Source organism: Plecotus auritus, assembly GCF_963455305.1.
Source record: "Plecotus auritus genome assembly, chromosome: 1".
NCBI classification, from domain to species: Eukaryota; Metazoa; Chordata; class Mammalia; order Chiroptera; family Vespertilionidae; genus Plecotus; species Plecotus auritus.
In genome coordinates, this window is record NC_137770.1 from 66085910 (window position 1) to 66093885 (window position 7976).

The following is a 7976-nucleotide window of genomic DNA, read 5'->3' on the forward strand; positions in this document are numbered from 1 at the left end:
ACCTCTTGATTGGATTACCCACGGAAATGCAGACTTTGCCTCACCACCAGAGCACTTGGAATCAAGAGGATTCAAGTCCACTCCCAACCAGAGGCATCACGTACATATGGCCATTCTGGGTTTGGTCAGGAAAACAGAACTGCTACAAGCATGAGGGTAATTTGGGGTACAGGTGGAGGAGCTGGGAGAGTGAAGGCTGGAACTGCAGTGGGTGGGTCAGAGCACTGGAGCAGAAACAGGATGTGAATCTTGGGCAAAAGTGCACACACTTTTCCAAGAAAGATTTTGCATTTCTGACAACTCCTTAAGTATGCTGATACTGCAGTTGACAAGATCCCTACGATACAAGTCGCACCTATTGCCCGCAGAGATCAGGCAAAATCATATACCATGCCGTACTCAAACATAAGGCAAGTTGGAAAGGTCAATGTGGGCCAGAGACGGGAGAAGGTTTCGTGGCCATGAAAGATGGGACAGGATTCAACTTGAAATTTCTTCTACTTCGGAAGGAGACAAAGCAAGCTTAGGCATGCCATGGTCTCACTGTGGGAAAAAAATGGAGTGTGTTTTGTAAGATACTGTGAATTTGTCTATTTCAAGATGCTGGTAATGGCTTTTGAAAAAAAGTATGAGTGTGCTTAACCAAGAAACTGGTGTGAGTGAAGTTGCCGTTGGAGCTCAATATTACATATGCACATGGCAGTTAAGGTGGCTCATACATCCATATAACATTTATGTGCACATGCCCTCTTACATGGGATCTTTCTAACAATCAGAATAGTTTCTGTGCTATTCTGTAGACAAGTCACATGCTTTATGTTTGTAATATTATTAACGGAAGCATTTAAGCTTCACAGAGCACCAATTAAGATCCCAAGACAGTCAGAAGCAATTCCTTTATACATGCTGATCAGCTTGCTCCGGAATGAGCATGTTCCTGGCTTCTCATCCCCAGGGTTGGTCTGCAGCAAAATCAGGTAAATTATCTTCAGGGCTCACTGACTTTGTTGGTGCCCTATCTCTTGGGGACCCAGGGTTCATATGCTTCTCCCCGATGGTCTTCATCACCCTCACTTAGTTTTCATGCTCACACCCCTTCTTGCTATCAGATTAGTTCCATTCCTTGTCTACCCCCTCAGACTAAAGCTATTTCAATGAACTCATCTCCTTCATAGCCTCCCCCCTGGAACCCCCAACCTCAACCAGAGGGCTTTACTTACTGTTCCCTGAACATACCTCCTGCTTTCTGCTCTCTGCTTTAGCTTTCCACTGGACTGTCCTTTCTCTTCCTTTCTTCCTAGCTAAGCAGGTCCTACCCATCTTCAGCCCAGCTCAAATTCTGCCGACTTTGTAAAGCTTCCCAAGATTCATACTCCCCCAGTATGAATCCTTCAATAGGCTATTGTTTACACTACCAATGGACAATTAATCATTTACTGCCTTGTAACTGTTTTTCTCTTGCTATCTTTCATTGCCATTTGGGACTTATATTCAGTTCTTTAAAAGCACTTTGAAGTTAGGTTTTGGATCTTATATGTTATTGTATATTATACAGAGGAATCTCACATAAGGAAATATTTGTAAGAAGTTGCTTTGAGACCAGCCGGTGTTGTTCAGTGGTTGAGCATAGACCTATGAACCTGGAGGTCACAATTCGATTCTCAGTTATTGGCTTGTTCCCTGGTGTGGGGGCACGTAGGAGGCAGCCGATCAATGATTCTCTCTCATCATTGATGTTTCTGTCTTTCTCTCCCTCTCCCTTCTTCTCTAAAATCAATAAAAGTGTGTGTGTGTGTGTGTGTGTGTGTGTGTGTGTGTGTGTGTGTTTAAAGCTGCTTTGATTTGATTAACTCATTCTAAGGATTTTTCAGGATGATCCTGGTGAATATAGAAGGTCATTCAATTAAAATGGTAACTTGGGCTTCCATTGACTTAAATGAAGAGAAAAAGCTTGGATCAGATCAATAGAAGTCTTTCTGAGTCCATCCCAATCTTCCCCAAAGATGACCCCTCTCTGGAGCCTGCCCCTTCTCTGAAGCTGGCCCTGTTGCCATGGGAACCATGCCCCCCAGTTGCAGTTCAGCTTTCAAACTGCCAGAAAAGAAGGGATGGAGAATAGGGTAGTTCTTAAGGCTTCTTGGCTGGCTTGCTCCACTTCTGTTCTCCTCCTGGGTAGGGTATCTCTGAAGGAGGCTTGCATGGGAAAGCCAAGAAATGAAGTGTAGCTGAGGGCACAGGCAAAAGCCCTGAGGGGTGCAGGAGGAGGTGCCCCTTTTGTGGGAAGTCAATGTCTGTGATGCATCCAGCAAGCATGTGCACCCCTCCTTCATCTTCAGGACCCTCTGGTCTGTGAGAAAACATGATGTTTAGCTCTGTCACCCACTCTTGTCCTGGAATATTGGAATCCTGGTCTGAGTGGCAGCTCTGGTCAGCTGGGCCTGGTTCTCTATTTCCCTGAGAGAATGAGCACAGTCACTCTGTTTTGGTGAGACAGGGCAGCACCTCCCCATCCCCCACCCCTACCCCGGGCTCCCTTCTAGGCAGCAAGTAAAGATATTAGCATTGGGCCTCTAGCGCTAGCCTCAGGCTACTCTTTCTCCCTTCCATCCACCCCCAAACCCTTCTATCACTAAGTAAGGCAGGGCTTTAAGTAGCTGCTTCTGATCATTGATGTCTTACATGCTTTCAGCTCTGGAGAACCGTAACTGCCACCAGGAAAACGAGTGGGGAGAAGCCAGCCTTCCTCTCTGCTTCTCTCTATGCTGGCAGCCACCAGACCAGCAGCCATCTTGCCCTGATGAGGTCAGAGCTGGGATTTCATACAAAGCCACACCCTGGCTACTTAACCCACAGGATTAGCTGTTCTTTACTCTGCCCACGCCCTCATCTGAGCATCAAAGGCTATTCCTAGAAAGATAAATGCTTGCAAATGCACCTCTTAATTCCAGATGGAGGGAGGGTGTGAGGGACTGGACTCAAGGGACTGAGGCAAGGTGGTTCTAGAAGCAAGGAGCAGCAATCAGGTTTGGTCACCAGTTCCCTAAACCCTCGCCTGGTCAGTAGGGTGGGTTTGGGAGGATAGGGGACTATGCAAGAGGAGCTATAGGATAGAAATAGAAAAGAGATTTGGGGAGTTTATATTCCTATGGACACAGAATTAATTCATTGGTTGATTGATAGATTATTTCTTTATTGAAGGTGCACACACACTTTCCTGAACCAAACCTTCATCTGTGTGGAGGCTCTACTTTAGGATCTCACAACCCACATGTCCCCCTCATTTATGATGTTTGATCCTAAATGCAAGAAATAATGATGAAGTGAGTATCCAACCTAAGGATGCTTATTCAGAGCTGGCTTGAGATGCCCTGAGAGATGCTGAGAAATATTCCCTGCCCATCTCCTCCTATACCTTTCAGAAAACTGAAATCTAGTCCACCACTAATCACAGAACCAAAAATTGCATGTTAGGGTCTTTTGAGGGTTAAGATAGCTTGTCTCCTTTAGCCTTTAGTTACTAGTAAAAGGCAGTGTCTTATAGACAAGGCAGAAAAAAATTATCCAGAATTATTTGCATATTTTGAAAATAATGTAATTCTCCATTAGTAATTCCATAAACCAAAATAATTCCTAGTTTAGTGTAATACGTAAATATAAAAGAAAAAAAAAGAAATACTAAAAATACAAGAAGAATTTAGATAAATATTTACTGATTCCAGGCCAGAAAAGCCTCTCAAGCAATGAAAGAAGATATAAAGGGAAAAAGTAGATTTGACTGCACAATAATTTAAGAATTAAGTTTGTCAGAATAGATAATAAACACTGGTAAATGTCAAACTAGGGGAACTTGCAAAAATATGGCAAAGGACTGATATCATAAAAAAGAGCTTTTACAAATCTCTTTTTACAAAGAGCTTTTGCAAATCAATATGAATAACTCTAAGACTTTTGTTGAAAAATTGGTTAAAAATGAAGATAATTCACATATGAATAAACATTCAATTTCACTAATAATCAAAGAGATGCAAAATTAAGTGGCAAGGCAATTCTATTTCCATGTAAGAAACTGACATTAAAAACCAGCCAAATGGGTGGAAAAATGGCGGCTGAATAGACAGACGTGTCCCGAGCCTTGTCCCGGAGCAGATAGAAAGAACAGCTGAGGGTCTTACGGGGAGTGTCTGTTGGAGAGTTAAGGAACAGCTATACTCCCGGAGAAGGTGGGGGACTGCTGCACGGGGGTCCCCTGACCGGGCAGCCCTCACTGCTGCTGGTTTCCCTTCCGGAGCCACCGGCTTGGACGTGGAGACAACGCCATCTTGAAAGGGAAAGTGGATGTTATCTGAAGCCTGAAAATCTACAACTGCAGCACCCACTGAACTACTGTGAACCCCAGAGCACCAATCCTCAATTGGCGCAAACAGATGGATTCAGAGGAGCTCTACACTCTACCATGGAAAGGTCAGATTTTGCCTGGGATAAGGAGAGAGAGAACTACATTAACCAGACACCCGGAGAAGAGAGACCATGGGGAGACAAAGAAACAGCCTGCATATGAAAGAAAAGCAGGCATCACCAGAAAAAGAAGTAAATGAAATGGAGGCAAGCAACCTGCCAGAGAAACAATTCAGAGAAATGGTCATAAGGTGGCTGAAAAGAATGGAAGACAAATTCGACAATATGAGTAAGAACCAAGAGGAAATGAAGAAGAACCAAGAAGAAATGAAAAATGACATCACTGCTGTAAAGAACTCAATAGAAAGCATCAAGAGTAGACTAGAAGAAGTGGAGGACCACATCAGTGAGCTAGAAGACAATGTAGGAAAAAATACCCAAGTAGAGTGGCTTTTAGAAAAAAAAAATTAAAAAGCAGGAGGAGAGCCTAAGGGAACTTTGGGACAACATGCAACAAAACAACATCCACATAATAGGGGTTCCAGAAGGAGAGGAAACTGAGCAAGGAATAGAAAACCTGTTTGAAGAAATAATGACAGAAAACTTCCCTGGTATAGGGAAGAAAAAACCCACACAAATCCAAGAAGCTCACAGAGTCCCAAGCAAAGTGAATCCCAAAAGACTGACACCAAGGCACATTAAAATTAAATTGGCAAACACCAATGACAAAGTAAGAATCTTAAAAGCGGCCAGAGACAGAAAGTTACCTACAAAGGAACCTTCATCAGACTAGCAACTGATTTCTCAACAGAAACTCATCAGGCTAGAAGGGAATGGAATGAAATATACAAAGTCATGCAAAGGAAGGGTCTGAATCCAAGAATACTGTACCCAGCAAGGCTATCAATCAAAATTGAAGGTGAAATCAGGAGCTTCACAGACAAAAAAGGACTAAGGGAATTTATTACCACCAAACCAGCAATGCAAGAAATGCTAAAGGATCTGCTGTAAAAAAAAGAAATAGGAAGTGAAGAAGGAACACAGGGGTAAAGAATAAAAATGGTGACAAATAAGTACCTATCAATAATAACTTTAAATGTAAATGGATTAAATGCCCCAATCAAAAGATATAGGGTAAAGGATTGGTTAAGAAAACATGACCCATATATCTGCTGTCTACAAGAAACCCACCTCAGAAAAAAAGACGCACACAGACTGAGAGTGAAGGGATGGAAAAAGGTTTTTCAGGCGAATGGAAATGAAAAAAAAGCTGGGGTAGGAATACTTATATCTGACAAATTAGATCTCAAAGTGAAGGACATAAGAAGAGATAAGGAAGGCCACTTCATAATACTAAAGGGAGCAATCCAACAAGAAGAAATAACTCTGGTAAACATATACGCACCCAATACAGGAGCACCCAAATACATTAAAAAACTCCTGGAGGCTATCAAAGGAGAGATTGACAGCAATACAATCATAGTGGGAGACTTTAATACCCCACTATCACCATTGGACAAATCCTCTAAACAAAAATTCAGCAAAGAAACATCAATCCTAAATGACTCACTAGACAGGTGGAATTAATTGACATCTTCAGAACATTTCACCCCAAAGCCACAGAATATATATTATTCTCAAGTGCACATGGGTCATTTTCAAAGATAGACCATATGGTGGGTCATAGGCAAAGTCTCTTCAAATTCAAGAAGATAGAAATCATATCAAGCATCTTCTCAGATCACAGTGGCATAAAACTGGAAATCAACTACAATAAAAACAATCCAAAAAAATCAAACATATGGAGACTAAACAGCATGCTATTAAACAATGACTGGGTTACCAGAGAGATCAAGGAAGCAATAAAAAACATCATGGCAACAAATGACAATGAAAACACAACGATCCAAAATCTATGGGACACAGTGAAAGCAGTCTTGAGAGGGAAGTTCATAGCTCTACAAGTCTACTGCAATAAACAAGAAACAATGGTAATAAATTACCTAACCCTACAACTCAAAGAGTTAGAAAGAGAGCAAGAAGAAAAGCCCAGTGTAAGCAGAAGGAAGGAAATAATAAAGATCAGAGCAGAAATAAATGACATAGAGACCAAAAAAACCAAAACAAAACAAAACAAAAAAAAAACAATACAAAAGATCAACAAAACCAAGAGCTGGTTCTTTGAAAGGATAAACAACATTGATGAACCTCTAGCCAGGATCACCAAGAAGCAAAGAGAGAGGACCCAAATAAACAAAATCAGAAATGAAAGAGGAGAAATAACAACAGATCCCACCGAAATACAAAGGAATGTTAAAAAATACTATGAACAACTCTATTCCAACAAAGTGGACAACCTGGAAGAAATGGACATATTCCTAGAAAAATATAACCTTCCAAAACACCATCAGGAAGAATCTAAACATTTCAATAGGCCAATAACTATGGAAGAAATTGAAGCAGTCATCAAAAAGCTTCCAGCAAACCAAAGCCCGGGGCCAGACAGCTTCACAGGGGAGTTTTACCAAACATTCAAGGAAGAACTAAAACCTATCTTCCTCAGACTATTCCAAAAATTTCCAGAGGAAGGAACACTTCCAAGCTCCTTCTCTGAAGCCAGCATCACCCTAATACCAAAACCAGATAAAGACAACACAATGAAAGAGAATCACAGGCCAATATCCCTCATGAACATAGATGCCAAAATCCTTAACAAAATTCTAGCAAATCAGATCCAGCACTACATCAGAAAGATCATACACCATGACCAAGTAGGATTTATCCCAGGAATGCAAGGATGATACAATATCCACAAATCAATAAACGTGATACATCACATAAACAAATTGAGAGATAAAAATCACATAGTCATATCAACTGATGCAGAAAAAGCATTTGACAAAATCCAACACCCTTTCTTGATAAAAACTCTCAGCAAGGTGGGAATAGAAGGATCATACCTCAACATCATAAAAGACATATATGATAAACCCACAGCTAACATCATACTCAATGGGCAAAAACTAAAACCATTTCTCCTAAGAACAGGAACAAGACAGGGATGCCCACTCTCACCACTCCTATTTGACATAGTACTGGAAGTATTAGCCATTGCAATCAGACAAGAAGAAGAAATAAAAGGCATCCAAAGTGGAAAAGAAGAAGTAAAGCTGTCCTTATTTACAGATGACATGATATTGTACATAAAAACCCCGAAAGACTCCATCAGAAAACTAATAGACTTAATAAATGAATTCGGCAATGTAGCAGGATACAAAATTAACACCAAGAAATCTATGGCATTTCTATACACCAATAGTGAACTTACAGAAAGAGAGACTAAAAAAGCAATCTCATTTACCATCGCACCAAAAAAATTAAGATACCTAGGAATAAACTCAACTAAGGAGATAAAAGACCTATACGTGGAAAACTACAGGGCACTGAAAAAAAAGATAGAGGAAGACATAAACAGATGGAAGAACATACCATGTTCATGGATTGGGAGAATCAACATCATTAAAATGTCCATACTACCCAAAGCAATCTATAGATTCAATGCACTCCCCATTATAATACCA